Genomic DNA, 22,402 nt, shown 5'->3' on the forward strand with positions numbered 1-22,402 from the left:
AATCAAATTAAGAACAAATGAATTAAAATAGAGATTGCTGGGCCGGGCAATGTGGGAGCTGGTGGACCCCAATGTGGTTCCCAGTGACCTCCTCTGTAGCAACTGTTGGTTGCTTGAAGAACTCTGGCTCAGAGTTGATAATCTGGAGCCTGAGCTTTGAACAGGCAGGGAGAGAAATATTTGGACGCTGTGTTTCAGGAGCAGTCACACCCCTTAGACTAGCTATCTCAAATTTAATCTACAGCCAGGGACAGGGGAGAGTGACTATAAGTGAGGCAGGTCAAGTGATCCAGGAGGAAGTGCTGGAGGACCCTCAGTCCTTCACCTTGTCTAACACAATTAAGATTCTTTTTCCCTGTGTGGATGAGAGATGGGCCACAGGGAAGATAAACAAGCTGACCATAGCACTGTGATACAGGGAGACATTGAAAATAGGTAAAAGAGAAGGGTCTTGGCCCGAAATGTCAGCTTTTCTGCTCCTCTGATGCTGCTTGGCCTGCTGTGTTCATCCAGCTCAACATCTTGCTATCTCTAAAGTGAAATTAGTTGTAATTGGGGTTGGTATATTCAGGGGAATAGACACAGTTCTCTGAGGTAATCACGTTGGCTGAGAGAAGCCAGATTTAGTATAAAAACAAAAGAAAAAGCATACAATGTGATGAAGATTAGTTGGCTGAGAGAAGCCAGATTTAGTATAAAAACAAAAGAAAAAGCATACAATGTGATGAAGATTAGTGGGAAGCCAGAGGATTGGGAAAAACCAGCAGAGAATAATTTAAAAAGCATTAAGAGGGGAGAAGATGGACACGTGAAGCTAATTAGTAGCTAGTAATATAAAAGAAGATTGCCAAAGTTTTTTTTAATAGAGATCTAAATGATGAGAGAGGCAAGGGTGGACGTTGGGCCGCTGCAAGTTGAGGCTGGAGAAGTAGTGGTAGGGAACAAAGAAATGGTGGAGGAATTGAATAGGTACTTTGTATCAGCTTTCACAGTGGAAGACAGTAGTAGCATACCAGAATTTCAAGAGAGTCAGGGAGCAGAGGCGAGTGGATATTGGCGTTGTTGTTAAGTTTGCAGATGATACAGAAGTAGATGGAGGGCCAGGTAGCATTCAGGAAGGGGGAGGCTGCAGAAGGATTTGGACTGGTGTGGAGTGTGGGCAAGGAAGTTGCATTTGGAAAACAATGTGGAAAAGTGTGAAGCTATGCACATATGTTGGAAGAATCGAGGTGTAACTATTTTCTAAATGGGGAAAGGCTGCAGAAATCTGACACACAAAGGGATTAGGGAGTCTTAATTTGGAATTCTCTTTGGATTAACATGCTATTTCAGTTGGCAGTTGGAAAGTGTTATAGACCAGACCAAACCCTGTTTGCATTCCAAATGTGATACGATTGGTCAAACTATTAGGCTTTAAGCAACACACAATTTATTCCTAAACCACAGCTAAAATACAAACAAATTGAGAAAAAATGGCATAACTATATCTCTATCAAAATACTTAACAAAATAAATATTATTTAACTATTACTCATTAAATATTCCAATATAGCAGCTTCCCACAAACATACACTTAGTAAAGGCAAATTCAGCATAACAGATTTCCATCACTTGCCATCTTCTCTAACCCAGGAGAACGAACACCAACAGAATGACTTTAGCAGGTGAGAGAGAGCTCAAACTTTTGCAGCAGCTGAGAAAGAGCTGTATTAGCAGTTTTAACTCTAAAAACCTCGACTTCAACAATTGAACGCAAAAACTAAAAGCCTGGGTCTGTGGGAGGTTGACTCCAACCACTCATCACGCTGCTTTTGCCTAATTTTTTTTAAAAATCCTAAAGCTATTTACTCTGCTTATCCATGGAGAAGACACCTCAGCATTGGGTTTTGCAACTCCCGTCTTCAAGAGAAACAGGACAGAGCAAACCCCTCTTAAAGGCACATATTGTCACAGAAGACATATGAAATGTTAACATTCATTTCCGGAAGGCTACAGCAGGGATGCAATGCTGAGACTATATAAAGCTCTGTTCAGGCTGCATTTGGAATACTGAGAGTGGTTTTCGGCCCTGTATCAAAGGAAAACATTACATGCATTGGAACAGGTCCAGAGAGGTTAATAAGAGTGATCCCAGGGATGAAAGGCCTATCTTATGATGTGTGGTTGAGGACTCTGGGTCTCTACTTAATGGAGTTAAAAGGTTAAAAGGAGATCTTACTGAAACTTACAGAATACTGGGAGGCCTGGGTAGAATGGATGTGGAAAAGATGTTTCCATTAGGAAGGGAGACTAGGACTCAAGGGCACAGCATCAGAGTGAAGAGACAACCCTTTAGAGCCAAGATGAAGAATATTTTTATCAGCCAAAGGGAGTGAATCTGAGAAATTCATTGCCACATAGGGCTGTGGAGGCCAGGTGTCTTTTAGGCAAAGATAGCCAGTGCATTCCTTCATTGATGATTATCACTGACATCAAATATTAACCACTTTTGTCTATTGTGCTACTGTGAATGTTCCTCAGGCAACGTGATATGAAAAAGAAGAAAGAAGCATGTGCATAAATATTGCAATTTTCACAACACATATCATCCCAATTACATAATGTAAGAAAATTGTGCATAGTAAGTTCCCATGAATGAGAAGTGATGATTACTTGATAATCTGTTTTCTCAGTGATGTTGGTTGATGGCGATAAATATTGATCAGGACACCTGGATAATTCACTGCTGTTCTTTCAAATAGTGCCACGGTATCTTTTACAGCTACCTGAAAGGCAGACGAGGCCTTTATTAACACCTCATCCAAAATAAAGCACGATTTCCAGCAGTGCAGGGCTGCTTCACTGGAACATTGGCTCAGCCTTTTGTGTTTCAATCTAGAGTGGAACTTCAATCCACAAGCTTCTGACTCTTCTAATTCAGCAATTCAATTCTTCAAATTCTTCTAATTCTTCTAAAAATCTTCTAATGCAAGTGGCATTAATCACTGATCCATGTAGAACAATATTAGTTGAGTGGAAGCTGCCCGTAGAAGAACACACTTGTACATAAACAGTTCAATAACCAGTCACAGAGGTTAGAAATTCCATCAAATGCACTTTTGGGCACAGAATGGATGTTGCCATTACAACCAGCAGCATAACCTACAAGAAAAATTCCAAATTGGTGTCCTTTCTGCATTAAATTGGTACTATCTCATCATTGGTGATCATGTTCTCTGCTTCCTGTAGTGTTAATAGCTACATCAATGACACTATGTCATGGTCACAGATAACCCTCTGGGACTTGGCATACTCTATAAATATTGAAATAACCTATTTGTTGAGAAATACAAATAAATGAGTCCAAGTAACTGTACATGTCTATGGTCATAATCTAAGTATCTAAAGCTGTCGCAGGAAGGTGATTAGTAATGGAATGAATATTTACTTTTCTGTTGGCTTAATGGATGGCACACTGGTATTTCAAAGCACCCTGAATGGCTTCAACTTACAAAAGTATTGACAATGTGTAACACAATGTGCTTCACTTGGGGTGTCCATTTGCAAAGATTTCTGGAACATCTATTAGAAATGGGATATGTTCGACAGAAAAATACAGCTCTCAAATATATTGCGCATTATTCAGCTCTTCAAAATCGACCATACCATTTCATAGGCGATTATTTGTTTTGGAAAGTATTGATTTCTGTAAGATAGTTATTTTTCACAAGGTAGACGCACAAAGAAATGGTGAGAAATTCATCTCATGTTGGTAATATCCATTTTGCAATAAATATTTGTCGCTCTGACTATCTCCTTAGATCACAGTTACAATTCCTTCTGGTTTTCATTAGACAGTCTCACAGTTTCATGTGAGAGCTTATGTATGTCAAGATTTTAAAAAATTAAAAGAGGTTATGGAAATATATGGCCATGCAACTATTATTTTCCCTGCTATTAAAACAAAAGTAGTTCATCCATTTGTCACTGTAACAAAGGTAACGTTTTTCTGGCTCAGCAGGCACACTGTTTCTTTTATTAGTTGGCCATTGACTCTAAGATTTTTTCCAGTGATTTAGGAACATAATTCATATTGACCTACTGGTGAGTGTCACTGAGGAAGTGCTGTACCATTTTGGTTGCCATCCATTGGATACTATGATTGAGGCCCTCTCAAGTTAAAAAAAACCCAATAAATTCTTCAATGAATAGCAACTCTTTGAACTTGAGGGAAACTAGTTGTCTCCTCATTTATCTCATTGCTGCTTGTCCGACCGAAGGGTTCACAAACATAATTCCAGTAATTAGTCAATTCGCTCTGTGGTAGTTAATTGAGACACCCTGAGGTGCTGAAAGGTGTTACATAAATTGTCTTTAACAATCACAAAAGGCATAACATTGTCTGCTATACAGGATTAATCTCACCATTTAAATAATCTCTTTGGGAAAGGAAATAATCATCTAATATTTTCAGTCTAGATGCCAAATGTTTCAAGAGCATCAAAGATCAAAGAGGTAGTAGCAGTGTTATAACATGATTTACAAAAGCTCTAGTTAGGCCGCGTTTGGAATACTGTGTCCAATTTTGGGCCCCACACCTCAGGAAGGACATACTAGTCCTGGAGCATGTCCAGCGGAGATTCACACAGATGATCCCTGGAATGATAGGTTTAATGTACGATGAACGGCTAAGGATCCTGGGATTGTACTCATTAGAGTTTAGACGGTTGACGGGAGATCTAATAGAAACTTACAAGATAATGTATAGTTTAGAAGGGGTGGACGCTAGGAAGTTAAGTCCGTTAGGTGGGGAGACTAGGACCCGTGGGCACAGCCTTAAAATTAGAGGGGGTAAATTTAAAACGGAAATGAGACGACATTTCTTCAGCCAGAGAATGGTGGGCTTGTGAAATTCATTGCCACGGAGTGCAGTGGAGGCCGGGACGTTAGATTCCTTCAAGGCAGAGATCGACAAATTTTGATTTCAGAAGGAATCGAGGGCTACGGGGGGGAGCGCAGGGAAGTGAAGTTGAAATGCCCATCAGCCGTGATTTAAATGGCGGAGTGGACTTGATGGGCCGAATGGCCTTACTTCCACTACTATGTCTTATGGTCTTATGGAGTCCCTTCTTCATTCCTTGTGTAGCCTGGTGCAGAATCAAAAAACATACAATACAAGGACTCGGGCATAAAGAGCAGACATTATGTTCTGTCAAGGCTTACCAGCCATTCAATACTATTGCAGCTGATCTTGAGTTTCCATTCCACTTTGCTGCCCAACCCCCATATGCACTGATTCCCTGAAAGACAAAACTGCCTTACCTAACAGTAAATGCTTTCAATGATGGAATGTTCACAACTCTCAGGAACAGGGAACTCCAAAGATTCACAAACTTTTCACTGAATATTTTTTTTCCCTCATCTCAGTCTTATTCTGGCTCTGTGCCTCTGTGTTTTACATTTTCCTTACAATGGACTCGATCCCACAGTACCTACATTAGCATGCCCCTTCTGAACCTTATATTTTTCAAAGAAGTTGCCTCTCATTCCACTGAACTCCAGAGAATATAAACCTTATTTACTCACCCTATACATTGCAGCAATTACAGTAAGTGCAGAACTCATAATCCTTCTCTGAAATACCTGTGCAAAATAGGATTTTTCCAATAGCAACATGATGTTGTTTTATTTGGCAAGCTGTTATTGAACTTTTGTTTAATCTAGCTGTAAAACTGTCACCAAAGTCATTTGTCTTGTCACATAAAATTTGAGTGAAATACAACCAGTAAAGAACAAGCTGAGTTTTATTCTTTGTTGTGACAAATGTTCCTCAAATTCTCTGTTTAATATTTTACGATTTTATTTGCTCAGAACTTCAGATTAAAATGAAACCTTACTCAATATTTAATTGACTATTTCCCATTATCCGCCCTGAATGTTTAATTTATATATGCTACCACTAATGAGAAAAATCATGATACTGATTTGACAGCCCATCAAAACAGAATTGGCATTTTCCTTTGTCAACTTCAAAAAACAAAACTATCAAAGGTTTCATTTTAATTTTTATGAGTGAGATCCAGAGTTGATGGGAACATTATGTGTCCTTGTCTTGACACAGGAAGAATGTCAGACTTTGAATAGAACAGCTGGCCACTTTATTATGTCTGTTCCTCCTCTGAATCTCTGGAATAATCCCACATTTATGCCAAAGTTTACAGGATCTCAGGGAATCCCAAATCTTTTCAATGTGCACTTTCTGTTTCTGAATTGGAAACGAGACAACCAGTTTCCACATAGTTAGACCCCAAAAAGAATATTAAATATTATATTTACCTCATTTCCCACAGAAAGATTAATTAACTATTTTTCCAATGACATTTATGATCCACAATTAAACAGCTGATGGAAATGAATTTTATTCATTGTGCAATACCATTTCAGAATCTACATGCTGCATTAGTCATTTAACACGTGCGATGAGCCAAAGGAGACAGCTACAATTATAAAACCTTGCTAATTTCTCGAACTCAGCTGTGGAACGCACAGTGTCTCAGCAGCAAAACTGCGAAATTTGCTGTGCCTCTGCTCCAGCACATTGGACAGCATTTGATGGTTTTATTTTTGGGTTTACATTTCACTTGAGGACTTGAGCACAAAAAATAGCACAGTGTGGGTGGAGTACTGAAGGAGCTGCTGGCTGTTTCAAACTTGGAATATGATAGTGAAATAAGACTCATCCTGCCCTCTGAGGTTGCACAGCATTATTTCGAAGAAGAGCAAGAACAGCTGGTGGCCTGGCCACCAATTATCCATCAAACAACAGCACCAACAAAAATCAGAATATCAGATCATTATCACTTTGTCATTTGTGGAAACATTCTGTGCGCAACCTGGCTGCTCTGGGTCCAACACTTCATTGGCTGTAAAGCTCTTTAGGGTGCCTTTCAATCTGGAAACACACCACATAAATACTATTTGCATCTCTTGTTTTTGTTAATGGCTACTATAGTATACCAGTTGACTGTACAACAGAGCAATGAGATGACTTTTTTGGTGGATAGAAATTCCACTGCATTCCAATGTGAGTGAAAATATGTCGCAGGTTTGCACATCATCCCAGGCTCCCAGCCATGTTACTTCAGAATCACAACATTTGTGGATTGAGATACCACCAGAACAGTAAGAACAATTTTCCGTCAACAACAAGTGTCTTATGAGCTTATGAGCCAAAAACAAAAATTGATGCAGAAACGTAGCAGATCTGGTAGCATCTGTGGAGAGAGAAAGCAGTTAACATTTTGAGCCCTGTGACCCTTCTTCAGAATTCAGGTATTGTGAGTGTTCATCTTGGAGTTTATCTAATTTAGCTTGCTAAAGTGCAGAAATAATTCTGGAGCTCAGATGTGCACACACCAGAAAAGTTTCGTTTATCACTCATTTGTGTTAACTCCTCCAGCCCCACAAATCTCCGAGATATCAGCACTCTGCACTCTTCTAATCCTGGCTTCTTGAGCATCCTGATTTTTATGCTTACCATTTGTGGCAATGCTTTCAGTTGCCTAGTTATGAATGCTCTTCCTAAACCTCTCCACCCCTCTACCTCACTCTTATCCACTCAGCCATTGGTCTAATATTACTCAATGTCATATCTTACTTTCTAATGCTCCTGTGAATTAAGAGCTTTGGGAGATTTTGTTCTTTAAGAAGTGCTGCATGAATAAAGTTGTTCTAGTTTGGAACTTGCATTAGTCAGTTGCGTAGAACACAGTAGGAACAGGGTTAGGCCATTTATCGCTTTGAGACTACTCCGCGATTCAATAAATCATGGCTGGACAGCTTCAACTTCACCTTCACAGTCATGCCCTGCGTCCTTTGATTCTGTTCATATTAAAACAAACTATCAACTTCTGCCATGCAGATAATCATTCACAGAACATCCACAGCTCTCCAGGGCAGGGTAAAGGGCAATATTGGCAAGTATCACCATTAATGTTTCCCTGTAGTTCTGCCCTCGCCTATGTACACATTAGCAGTAGAAGGGATACCTAATCATTCTCCAGAACAATAACTCCTTCAGGTTCACGGATATTATTAACTCTGCAGCCTCAACCTAATTTTGACTACCATCACCTGGCAGATATTGAACAAGGAAACAGTTGAAATAAAGCAGCCATTTCCCCCCTCTGATCCGATTGCCATCCTATTAATGCAGGTAAGTAAAGCCAGCACAGTCCTGCTCGATTATGACAGAGAAATGACTGGTGGCGGTTTAACCTGAGGGTCATCATGCCTCAGGCAAGGGGGAGGTTAAGATGAAGGGTCCTTCAGGGTAGCCTCAACTGGTGTGGGAATTAAACCTGTACTGTTAGTATCACTGCATTACAAACCAGCTATTCAAGTTCATGGACTGCCTACTAATAGGGCACGTTCAGGAATGAAACAGGGCTTAACTTTAGATATTAAATCGCAACTGAGGCTGGCAATCGGGCCTAATCCGCAATTTTAAACCAAGGCCCAAAGCTGAGGTTTGAGGGTCTAGTGATTATAATGAGGTCAGCCAAGTGGACCTCATATAATAAGAGTTCCTTGATTGGGGCTGTTAATCTGATCCAATCAGGGAGCCCTAGCTGACAGATTTGTCAGAGGTGCTGTTCATTTTGAGAGCTGGCTCTGAGGAAGCTGGATCAGTGCCAAAGACTCTCCACGTGTAAATAAACGGTGCCAGGATACCAGTCTCTGTGGAGTTATTTCAGAGGGAATGAGAGTAAGATTAATGATGTAAACATGCAAAAGCACCTATGAGCTGAAGCCCAACTGGACTTCCAACAGGCACTACATCTGGCTTTATCATTGGAAAATGTGGCAAGTGGTGACTGTAAGTTGCAGGGTATTCTGGTGGAAGTGGATACCCTAAGCAGACATTACCGCCCGTAGCTCCCCTACATTACGGGAATGGCATCGTGAACACTAGACTTGGTTACACATTGATTGTGCAGATTCTTTCATGAACTCAATGTTCTTAGTCATTGTAGATGCACGCTCAAAGTGACAGGAGATGCATAGATAACAAAGTGTAGAGCTGGATGAACACAGCAGGCCAAGCAGCATCAGAGGAGCAGGAAAGCTTGACGTTTCAGGCCTAGACCCTTCTTCAGAAATGGGGAAGGGGAGGAGGATTCTAAAATAAAAAGGGAGAGAGAGGGAGGTGGATAGAAGATGGATAAAGGAGAAGATAGGTGGAGAGGAGACAGCTCGGTCAAGGAGGCAGGGATGGAGCCAGTAAAGGTGAGTATAGATGGAAAGGTAGGGAGAAGATAGGGCAGTCCAGGGAGGATGGACAGATCAAGGAGGCGGGATGAAGTTAGTAGGTAGGAGATGGAGGTGGCGCTTGAGGTGGGAGGAGGAGATAGGTGGAGGAAGGGCAGGTTAGGGAAGCGGGGATGAGCTGGGCTGGTTTTGGGATGCGTTGGGGGAAGGGGAGATTTTGAAGCTGGTGAAGTCCACATTGATACCATTGGGCTGCAGGATTCCCATGCTGAATATGAGTTGCTGTTCCTGCAACCTTTAGGTGGCATCATTGTGGCACTGCAGGAGATCCAGGATGAACATATCATCTAAGGAATGGGAGGGGGAGTTGAAATGGTTCACGACTGGGAGGTGCACTTGTCTATTGTGAACCGAGTGTAGGTGTTCTGCAAAGCAATCCCCAAGACTCCACTTGGCTTCCCCGATGTAGAGGAGGTCACACTGGGTACAGCGGATGGAGTATATCACAGTAGTAGATGTGCAGGTGAACATCTGCTTGATGTCTTCTTGGGGCCTGGAATAGGGGTGAGGGGTGAGGTGTGGGGGCAGGTGTAGCACTTCCTGTGGTTGCAGGGAAAAGTGCTGGGGGTGGTGGGACTGGAGGGGAGTGTCAAGCTCCCAGACCTGCAAAGGATCTATCCTGTTTTTTATTCTTTGTACCCTGGACATGCATAGAGTTCATTTATCAAACATGGGAACAACAATAGAAAAACTGTGTACATTCTTTGCAATACATGGGCTCCCAGAGCGTTGGCCACAGACAACGGGCCATCATTTACCAGCAGGTAACTTGATTATTTCCTAAAGTGGAATGATATTCGATGTATATGGACAGCTCAGTATCATCCATCAACTAATGGTCTGGCAGAAAGAACAGTCCAAACTTTGAAGGTGGGCTTAAACAAATAGCCTACAGCTTCACTAGATACCAAACTTCCCCAGTTCCTGTTTGATTGTAGGACCACCCCAAATGCAATTACAGAGATAGCTCCAGCAAAGTTTTTAATGGGGAGACGACTGAAGAAGAGGGCGATTTTCTTCCAAGATGCACCAGGCACAAGATGAAATCTCCTGTGTGTTACACACCGTCTGTACCAGAGACAGAGTTGGAGGAGCCTGACATGGTGCTAAAATGCCCCAGGAGGAGCTACAACAAAAAGAACGGGCCTATGACCTTGGGCTCAGCGTGGGAGGGATGTAGTGATTGTAACAAGTCAGCCAGGTGGATATCACAGAATATGAGTTCCTTGATTGGACCAGGCTAACAGCTCCAATCAGGAAGTCTTGGTTGACAGATAAGAGCACAAGACTCAGAGGCTCTGCTGACTCTGAGAGAGCTGGATCAGTGTCAATGGCTCTTGACGTGTAAATAAAGAGTGATTTGGTGATGGGATACTGGCCTCTGTGAAGCTATTTCAGAGGGAGCTATCAGTTTCCTATTCACAGCACTCCCTTCTCCAACCACTGACCCCAAACACCCCCTGCTGGTTGCCGTGAGATTGGCATTGCTCCTGTGTACCAGATTGTCACCCACCGTCAATGCATTTAGCATCCCATGAAAATGTGAGGCCATGTGTTTCCCTGTGAACAGTCATCTTGTGGACCAAAATAGTACAAGCTGTTGTTGCAATAATGCGCAATGATTGTGACCTTCGAGTATGACAAAGCTAACAAACACCTACATACTCCACTTCCAACTCTTCCCAATGCGTAACTGAATGCTCATACCTAGGCATCAAGCCAATATATGATTAAAGTTTTGAATTTTCAAGTGAAACAGATGGCTCAATTGGGTTTAATTGCTGTCAATAAAAATGTTTATGACTGAAATTTAAAACGTTGGGTTGCCTGGGAATTTTTTTTATTGTTGCTCTTTTACAGTTGGATCTCTTGAAGCTGAAAGGTGACAATGCTGCCATATCAAGATGGCTGTCATCTACCTTTCTTGAATTTTATCTTGTCAACTTCTCACTTCAATTTGCACAATAGTTTGCATAATCTTTTACATAAAATTAAATCACAAAGTTCTTCACAAACAGGCATAAGGAAAATGGATGCGGAGTCAAAAAAACAGAGAATGTTAAATGGAACAGATGGGCTTCAGGAAGATGACTAGAAGAGTTGAAAGTATAGAGCTGAAGGGCTAGAGTTTAGCTACCAATCATCAATAATTGATATTTTCTCCGTGGCATCTCTTCCACCAATCAGAATCCACTTGCCAACCAATCAGCATTCTCCTCTCGCAGTCAAAATGTTGGTTTTCCCTGTAAGAATGTGTGCCTCAATTTGACGGTCATTGCAAAATTGGAGCTGCGTTGGAATGAATGCTATATTGCATCAATGTCAGGCTAAAGTATTGCAGTCAGCCAGATGCCTAGGATGACCACAAAACTGTAATAGTGCAGAAGCAGGCCATTCAGCCCATTGTGCCCGCACTGGTTCTGCTACTGAGTGCCAATCTCCTGTCTTTTCCCCATATCCCTGCATGCCATGTATTATGCCACCATTATGTTTCTTTTAGGTTTTCTGTGGTGTTGGACAATGAGTAAAATCCTCTTCTATCAGCATAGATTATTTTCACTGGCTGTGTTAGTTTGGCAAGCTATAGTAATACAAGCAGAAAGATGGCACACTACAGTGTAAATGTCACCAAGATAGAGACCCAGGCTAATCCTCTGAGGATGTGGGTTCAAGCCCCACCACGGCATCTGGGCAGAGTTTAAATTCAACTAACAAATGTAGTTTTTGAACAAAACTGAAATCTGGTATTGGTGATCACAAAACTTTAATTGATGGGCAGATGTGTCTAAGACCAGAGGGCACATGCTTAAGATGAGGAATGAGTGAATTAGAGGGGGACTGAGGAAAATTTCTTTCACCCTGCGGGGTGGTAGAAATGCGGAATGTGCTACCTGACATGGTTGTAGAGGTAAGTATTTCTTATAATATTTAAGAAGCATCTGGATGAGCATGTAACGTGCACTTAATGGCTATAGACCAAGTGCAGGTATGTGGGATGAGTGTACTTTGGTGTTTGTTGCTTAGCATAGACATGGCAGGCTGCGGGGCCTGTTTCCATGCTGTATGATTTTACGAGCAAAAACCGAAGTTGCTGGAAAAGCTCAGCAGGTCTGGCAGCATCTGTGAAGGAGAAAACAGAGTTAACCTTTCGGGTCCAGTGACCCTTCCCCAGAACTGATGGTGGCTGGGAAAACGTCAGTTTATTTGCAGAAAATAGGGAGGCAGGAGGGGTAGAGAGTAAATGATATGATAGGGCCCAAAGAGAGAGAAAGACAGTTGGACGGACAAAGGAGTTGCTAACGAAAATTTTATTGGATGATTTTATAATTGTTTTTGGTTCTGATTCACCAATTCTCCTGAGGGAAGGTTATCTACTCTCCTCTGGCCATGTGTGACTCCATACCCACTGCAATGTGGTAGACTCTGCACTGTCCTCTGAAAGTCCCAGGTAGGCCACTATATTCAGAGGCAATTAGGGATGGACCACAATCCTCACTGGTGACAATAACAACCAAAAAGATGAACTTTGAGCATAAATTGTTTTCCACGTTATCTGAGAAAGCTCTGTCAACAAGTGGAGTCAATAAAAGATGACAGGATAAGAAGGAAATGCACTCTCTTTGTGCCAATGAGTGCTGGACAGAATGAAAGCCCTGCAATTTAATGTTGTTTAATGTTTACTGACTGCCCTGCCTAATGTATTCATTATGTCTGTAGCTCCATTTGTGGAAGTAGAAATGTCAATACTGCAATAGACGCGCACTAATCACAGCTCACCTGAGGATGCTGTCTGGCAACAGTATGCAAATCATGAACGACAACAAAGAGAAGAACAGTAAAGCTGACTGAGGTAAGCTTGGTTAAATTGAAATAGTGCAACCATTCAGATCCAAGGTCACCAAACACCTATTGGCAGTGATGTGGCAGGAGACTGTGGTTAGTAACTACAGGCAGGAGGTCAGTAGTTGGGACGGTGTCTATTTTAGGGCTGAAGAGATTGTTGTCAATGATTGTTGAGAAGGTTGAGCTTGTCTTGCCCAGAGGAAGGCTTCATGTTTCTCTTGGCCCACAGGCAGTGCTGTAAAGACATTTATCCGATGAATGTTCCCATCCTTAATTCCTTTGAGCTACCAGGTATCCCATCAGAACCTGGTCAATAGCAGTGAAAGATGGAAACTCTCTTAAACTGAAGCCAGGAGACTGCTTTAAGAGGTTTCACCAACTAATCAACATTGAACAACCAGCACGAATGCACCTCTGTTAAAATCAAACATGTAGGAGTCCTAATGATTTGGACTCCCATTTCAGTCTTCTTAACATTTTAATATTTCAGTGACCCAAGCTGTTTATCATATTAAAATTAACCTCCAAACTGCCACACACATTTATTTGCCAGCAAGGCATCTTGTGCACAATCATTACAGAAACCTGGCCCGGGCTTCACGTGTGACTCCAGACCCACAGTGGTTTGCTCTAAACCGCGCTCGGGAATGGGCAATAAACACAGGCCTAGCTAGTGATTCCTTTAAGCTGTGATTAAAATTAATAAAAGGAATTAGAATGTCTAGAGGCAGACACATCAGCAGTCATATACATAGTTATCCTAGTTGTCCGACTTCTTGCTTTTATGTTCTCCCGTCTATGCAAGCATTTCCTAATGGAGTGAATTCTGCACCTTCTATTCCTGGTACATAACTTCCAAGTTGACATTCACAAGCTCATTGTTAATTTTATACCTTTTAGTTGATAAATTGTAATGCAAAAGAAATGCAGTAACTGTTTATGTATGTGGCTGCCATTATAGCTTCCATCAGCTATTCAGAGTTACTACTGTGCTCTCCCTATCCTCCAATAACAAGAGCAAGGGCTCACACAGACTTAGTCACTGAAAATGAGATTGTTTGGTCAGCTGCATCTGCTTTGTTCCTCTCTTCCACCACCCAGCTGGGCCTTTAGTTCTCCCCTCCTGGCATACCGCTGAACACATACCTTTATATAGCTTCTCTCCTATCTCCCCTCATGCCTTGCCCATGAGACCCATCTACTATCTTGATCCTATTCCCACTACATTGTGACCACCTTTCACAAGTTCCCATGTTAACCAAATTTGTCAACGGCTCTCTTCTCTCAGGTCTTGGTCCTGCCTCTTTCAATTCGGTTTCTTTCCTCAAATACTAATCATTGACTTGCCCAGTGTGACACTCCATCTTCAACCTGCCTTTCCTCTCCTAAGTCATGTCTTGAACCCAAACCATCTTTTTTCCTAAAACTCAATTCTTGAATCCCTTTAATAAGGTTTCCAGCTCTTTCACGGTACAGAAACGATCCATGTCAAGGTCACAAATGGCACCTCCGTGATGGTGATGTCATCTAACCTTATCCCCCTCAACCTGATTGCATCTGTTGGAAAAGTTAACCATTTCATCCTCCAGCAAAATTTCTCTGAAGTCATCCAGCTCTCACCTTGCTCCATTCTTATCTGATTGTAACCAGAAGGTCATTTGCAATCACTTCACTTCCTACTCCTGTAGCTATATCAGCTATGCCCCAAACATCAATCCTTACGGCTCTCCTTCCTATTTCTTGGCAATGTCACCCAAAAACTCTGCGTTAGTTTGCACAAATGCGCTGAAGACACCCAGCTTTACCTCTTTCAACTTCTTCAACGTTGCTAAATTATCAGCCTGTTTATTTCATGCCCAGTGCTCAATCAGCAGAAATTTCTTCCCATTAAATATTAGGAAGATTAAAGGATTGTTTTTGACCCCCTACTCTCAATTCTGTTCTCCAGCTACAGATTCCATCCCTATCCCTGTGAATAAGCCAATGTGTTCACACTCAAATTGTTAGATTTGATTCGGTGATGAATTTCTGTTGAACCATCAGCTGCTTCCATCTGAGCTTGACTTTGCACCGACCCCACGTCCACCTCTGTTCCATTTGCAGCTGAATTGCTTAGCGATTGTTGCCTCTCATGCCCCAACAATCCTGTATCAACCTTGAACCCTGACCTTTGGGATTTTGAGAAAAGAAAAATGCAGACGACATACAGCACCGGAAGAGGTTTCTCAGCCCATTACACCTGCACTAGCTGAAAATAAAAGGGCCGCCCAGTCCCAATTTCCAGCATTTGGCATGAAGTCCCACAGGATACAATACTTGTGATGATGGTTCTATTGTACATATTGAGCCATAGCTGGCACCTAGACAAATACACTACTGTTGTTGCATTGAATTTGCTGCAGCGAAATCTTTCAACCTAAAGGGTCTATACCGACAATTATGCTCCACACAAGCCTCGTATCACTCTCAGGGACATCTTTCTCAGCACCTATACTCCTGAAAGCAGGGCAATGTGTGCCCAGCAAAAGCACAGCGTCTGGTCAGTGGACTTGGTCAGCAGAATCATGGTGAGTAAGTGCGTGCCTGAATGATGGCGAGCATCATTTTTCTCTTCGGAAGGCATCCAGGAGCAGACATTAATTTCTCAATCTAAGTGCTGCTGCAACAGAATTTTGCCCTTAGTCAGAAATAGACTGGGAGCCAGTATAGTAAATTGGTGGCTTTGACAATATTTCTAAATTTATCGACATGCCTTCAATAAAAATAAAAAGCAAAAAGAAAATAAAAACACCATCAACGGCAGTTGCAGCATCAATAAATTGTCCATTAAGTGCCTGGAGGCATGAGCATTTTGAAGTATGAGCCTCAACTTGACTGAAAATTTTGACAGTCACCAATTGTCAGGCAATTTAGACTACCATCAACAGCCATTTTCTAAGAGCTGCTGTTTCACTTTCACTTCATCAACTTGGAGTGTATTAATGATGAATGCTCTGCTGAACACCCTTCATGCGTTTTTGTGGCTATGGCCACAATGTTTTGGAATTCCTGTTGTTCTGGTGGGGAGTGTCAGCACCTCAGAAAGTGGGGCGGCACAGTGGCTCAGTCGTTAGCTCTGTTGCCTTAGAGCTCCAGGAACCCAAGTTTGATTCTACCCTTGGGTGACTGTGTGGAGTTTGCTTATTCTCCCTGCGTCCTTGTGGGTTTCCTCCCACAGTTCTAAAGATGTACAGGTTAGTTGGATTGGCTATGCTAAATTGCTCCATAGTGTGTAGGCTGGGTGGATTAGGCATAGGAAATATAGTGATGGGGTTGTTCTGTGTGGCATGTTCTTCAGAATGTTGGCATGAACTTGATGGGCAGATTGGCCTGCTTGTATATTGTAGGGATTCGAGGTTTCTAAGAAAGCTAACCTCATCTACTAGGCAAGGTCAGCTCATCATTCTATTTAGAAAGCAAGGTTGAGTGCAAATGTCAAGGGGATAAGTTAAAAGCTGCTGTCAGCTGATAAATCGTTGCTCCACTTCTAAAAATAAGACAGTTTCCACATGGTGTAACATGGACTATTCACTAACTGCATCAAACACCCCTTTCTAGATGGGGAAATGTTCCATGGATGGTTTTATTTGTGATTCTACGATGAGTTCTCTCTCTCGGCCTTTTCCAAAACATGGGGCAGTGGGCAGCTCATTCTGTTTCTTCGCCTGATTTGGTTTGCGTGATCGTACATTCATTAGGCATATGACCTGTCACCAACCTGCCTTCCTATGTTGAGCTCGGAGCTGGTCAGGCATGAAGATTAATGGAGTGCTGTCTCTCTTAAGACAGGAGAAGGTCCAAAACAACAAAGTCTGCTCTCATGTCTCCAGCCACTGTCCTCTCTTCAATAAGCAACCTGCCCCATAACTCCCTCATTATCTATAGTATGCACTGACCATTCCGAATTGGAACTCAGTTATTGCTCTTTCAGTGTCGTTAAGTCAAAATGCTGAATCTCCCTCCCAAACAGCAGTATGGACACCCCTAAACCTCATGAATGATGGCAGTTCAAGAAGACAGCTCACCACCACCTTCTTCAGGGCAACTAGTGTTGGGCACTAAACTAAAACAGAAAGTGCTAGAGAAACTCAGCAGGTCTGGCAGCAATTGTGGAGAGAGGAACAGAGTTAACACTTCGAGTCCAATATGACTCTTCATTGGAGTTCCTGTACCCTTTCGTGTAAACATTTAATGATATCAACTGGGGACTAAATTTCATGGCAATTTCAGCAGTGAATGCTAAAACATAGCATCCGACATGAACAAATAGAAATCACAGAGAACAGTCAGACTCTGGGGAAAGTTTGGAGCTATATCATGCATTCCTCCCTCAAGTACGCAAATTAAACCTTCAAGCCATCTCTTCAGCTCTTGAGACTCAATGGGGCTGAAAGTTTTTGACCTTGCCCATTCCCATATTTTGTGGAAGGGAGGCATTTAATCAGGACAGAAGAGTGGCAAGTAGGTACCCTGTTTCTTGCCCTTCTCTCTCCCCGATTGCATCTGCGGGAAGAAGGCCCATGGGCTGTTGTCTCACCCGGCTCCCAATCTTAAAAAGGCAGTTGAAGGTCTCTAACCACTGCTGCTGGTATGAACACAGTGATGGTGGAAGGCACCTCCATGTGGGGAGTATGACGATAAAATCAAGCTGGGGTTGTTTGCAGGCTCTCGGGGGCAGGAAAGGTGTCTCCGGTTGAAAGAAGATGGTCTCCCTCCTCCACTACTTTGCTGCCAACACCCCTCCCTCATGAGTGCCACCTCCCTCCCACCATCACGCTACCCTGGCCTTAGATCCAGTGACATATAGGAATCAAGGGGCCATCACAACAGCAGCAACCTGAGGGTGCTGTCGTTCAATAGGCTTTGCCAGAGACTTTGCCCCCTAAGTCCCCACTGTGGTCTTTGTGTCTAGGGGAAGGTCTGTCACTGCCCTGTCAAGTCCTTGAGTGGCACATGGTGCACTGAACCTTTCTGAAAAGATAATGCAGGGTTCCAGCTACCGACCAAGACCCCTGTCACCTCCATACTATTCCAGCTAATACGATTTATTCCTTAAGGAAATGTGCATACGTTGTGGATTGACAAAATATTCGGTATTGCTAATCTGCCATTGTTTAATTTTATTGCTTAATCTAATTTAACCAACTCATCCCTATGCAGTTTGCATCCTTCAGACTTAAGACTCTCATTTGGATTTGTGCTCTGAGGAAGAGGCAGACCAGACTTGAAACATAAACTTTCTTTCTGTCTCCACAGACACTTACAGACCTGCAGAGTTTCTCCAGCATTCCTGGCGTTTGTTTCAGCATTCCAGCATCTGCATGTTTTTCCTTCATTGGATTTAATTAAATCACTCTCAATGCTAAAATAAACTTTGTCACGTTACAAGTGTTTTTTCATAAGCGTGCCTATAGTCCAAGTTTATCAATTAATCCTTTCTTAATGCACAAAACTAGACCTCTACTTGGTTCTTTAGCATCCCAAGTCCAGGAAAATGAATTATTTGTTGAATGCATAGCACCAAAAAGGGTCAATTCAGTCCAACTAATCTATGTGAGTGTCTAAAAGCAAATGCGTGCAAAGCAATTAGCCATGAAGACAAAAATTAATGTTTAAGCAGATATAATCAACATAGTTCATTGGAAACGTTAAAGACTAAATCATAAGTTAGGTATTTGTCATATACTACTTTTGGTTTCCAGCATTATAAAAACGTAGAAAATAGGAGCAGGAGTAGGCTATTCGGCCCTTCGAGCCTGCTCCACCATGTAAAATGTTCATGGATGATCATCTAACTCAAAAACCTGTACCTGCTTTTCCCCATATCCTTCAATCCCTTTATGTCCATGTGCTATATCTAACTCCTTCTTGAAATCATGTAAAGTTGACCTCACCTACTTTCTGTGGAAGTGAATTCTGTGGAAGTGAACTCATTGGGTGAAGAAATTTCATCTCATCTCAGACCTAAATGGTTCACCCCATATCCTTAGGCTGTAACCCTTGGTTCCAGACTCCCAGTAACATCCTCCCTGAATCCACCCTGACTAATCCCGTTCAAATTTTAAAGATTTCCATAGGAACCCCCTCATTCTTCCAAACTCCAGCAAATCTCTTCTCTCCTACATCAGTCCCGCCATTCCAAGATTCCCAGGAAAGAGTAGGGTCTTTGGAGACCAAAAGAGACAGTCTGTGAGCCAGAGGTTGTGGGGGAGATCTGAAATGAATATGTATTCACAAAGACATTGTCGATTGAGATATCATTTGGGATGTTGAGATTCTAGTGCAAGTTGAGATTGATGAAGAGAAGGTATTAAATGTTTTAGTGGGCATAAAGTTGCATAAATCCCCAGGGCCTGATGACAAATATCCCAAACTGCCATGAGAGGCAATGAAGGAGATTGCAGGGCCTGGCAGAGCTACTTAAGAATTCACTGGCCACAGGGGAAGTGCTGGATGATCAGATGATAGCTAATGTGGTTCCTTTCTTCAAGAAGAACAGCAGGGATAAGCTAGGTAATTTCAGACCAGTCAGTTGGCATCAGTGGAAAAAATTCTTAAGGACAGGAATAATCAACACTTGGAAAGTGGTGATTGATCAGCAGCAGTCAGCATGGGTTTGCTGGATGGAGATCCAGTCTGACTAACTTAGTCAATTTTTTTGTAGTGGTGACTAAACGTATTGATGAGGGCTATGTAGTTGATGTGCTTCACATGGACTTCAGATTGGCCTTTGACAAGTTTCCACGTAGAAAGCTGGTCCAAAAGGTAACAGCCCACAGGATCCAAAGGAAGTTGGCAAACTGGATCCAAATCAACTTACAAATAAGAGGCAAAGGGTGATAGTGGAGGGTTGATTTTCTGATTGGAAGCTTGTGACCAGTGCTGTACCACAGGAATCAGTGTCGGAACCCTTGTTTGTTATTTACAATAACATCTTAGATGAGAATGTTGAAGGTATAAGTCATAAGTTTGCAGATTTTGCAAAAAGTGGTGGTGTTGCCGATAGCGAGGAGGATGATCACAGACTACAGTGTGATATTGAACAGCTGGTAAATTGGGCAGAGCGATAGCAGATGGAAGGTAATCTTCATCAGTGTGAGGTAATGCATTTTGGGAGGCCTAATAATGGAAGGATGTACACAATGAATGGTAGGTCCCTATGGAATACAGAGGAATAAAGGGACTTTGGTGTACAGGTGCATAGATCCCTAAGGGTGTCAGCACAGGTAGACAGGGTGGGAAGAAAGCATATGGGTTCCTTGCTTTTATTAGCCAGGGAATAGAATATGGGAGTAAGGAAGACTTTTTACAACTTTATGAAACATTGGTTAGGCCACAGATGAAATACTGTGGGCAGTTCTGGTTGTCACACTATCAGAAGGATGTTATTGAACTGGAGAGAGTGCAGAGGAAATTCAGCAGTATGTTCCTGGGGATGGAAAGTCTCAGTTATGAAGAGAAACTGGATAGGCTGTGTTTGTTTTCCTTGGAGCAGAGGAGGCTGAGGGGGAATCTGAATGAGATACACAAAATTATGAAACGTATAGACAGAGTAGACCGTGAGAATCTCTTCCCTAAGGCAGACATATCTGTGACCAGAAGGCATAAGTTTAAAATGAGAATTAAATAGTTTAGAGAGGATTCAAGGAAAGTTTTTGTTTAACCCAGAGGGTGTTAGAAATATAGAAATATGCCTGAGAGGGTGATGGAAGCAGGTACACTTAAGAAGCATCAGGATGACTTGTGAAAATGGCAGGCCACTGCAGACTATGGATCAAAGGCAGGTAAATGGGATTAATGTAGTTTGGCATTTGTCACCATAGGCATGGTGTGCTGAAGGCCCTGTTTCTACATTGTATGACTCTATAACTCTATGAATCAGACTGGTAAACTTTTGCTGCCCTCCCTCTATAGCAAGAGCACCCTTCCTTAAATAATGAGACCAAAATTGCACACAATATTCCAGGTGCAGTCTCACCAAGGCCCTGTGTAATTGCAGCAAGACATCCTTGTTTCTGTGTTCAAATCCTCTCGCTATGAAAGGCCAACATATCATTTGCCTTCTTTACCACCTGCTGGACCTGCATGCTTACTTCCAGTGACTGGTGTACAAGGTCACCCATGTTTCATTGCAAATTCCCCCCTCTCAGTGTGTAGCCATTTAGATAATAATCTGCCTTCTTGGTTTTGATGCCAAAGTTGGAGAACTACGAGTGTGTTTTAACAACTGTCAGTTTATTGAGACATCACAGACAATCACGACATATCGATCGGCCACTTTTATCTGTGATTCACAAACAACAAATGCGAACAATTGTGTTACAACAGTGTAATGCAGTACTAATTTATTTGACTGCGGTGTATTTTCTTCTTCCATAGATTCTTCGGTTTTCCTGTTCACAAGAAGTAAACATGGCTGAATGAACTGTAAAATGACTGATCTATTCATCAGTTAAAAGGTAGATATTGAGTTGATTGTAGCCTTTAGTTAGAGCTGATAAAGTTTATGATACTCAGTACCACTGAACAGAGCGAAACAAAATCAATAGTCGCTATTTCACAAAATAGTAGACAAGGAGTGATTTTGCAAAATATACTTGGAGCAGTTAACCCTTCATTATGACAATTCGGGGATTGAAAGGAGGAAAAGCTGAAAAGATTCATCAGGTTCTTGGTCGACAAATTAAAAAGTTAGCTTGGTGTTTTGTCTGTTGATCATTCATGAGTTTCCTTTTCATTTCAATATTATAGATTTTGATCAAGTGAAATCACAGAAGTGTCAAGGCATGGAAGGAGGCCAATCAGCCCATCATGCCTGTACCAGCTCATCAGATGAGCATCATTACTTAGTGCCAAACTCCTGCTTTCTCACACATTATTTTTATCCGAAATTACATATTTGTGAAATAACTCTACAGAAGCCAGTATCCCATCACCGAGTCACCCTTTATTTACACATAAACAATCCCTGACTTAAGTACTGCCTCTTTCATAGTCAGGTACAGAGTGTCAGTCAGCTGGCTGTAGTTCATTGGCTATGAGTTCCCTGATAGGATCAGATTAACAGCCAGGGAGCCCTGGCTGACATAGTAAAAGGATGACCATCAGAGATACTGGCACTTTGGTAAAGGCCAAAAGAACTGTGGGTGCTCTTCTGAGGGAGGGTCACCAGACCTGAAACTTTAACTCTGATTTTCTCTTCACAAATGCT

This window comes from Stegostoma tigrinum, chromosome 2 (assembly GCF_030684315.1).
Source record: "Stegostoma tigrinum isolate sSteTig4 chromosome 2, sSteTig4.hap1, whole genome shotgun sequence".
In the NCBI taxonomy this organism is placed as follows: Eukaryota; Metazoa; Chordata; class Chondrichthyes; order Orectolobiformes; family Stegostomatidae; genus Stegostoma; species Stegostoma tigrinum.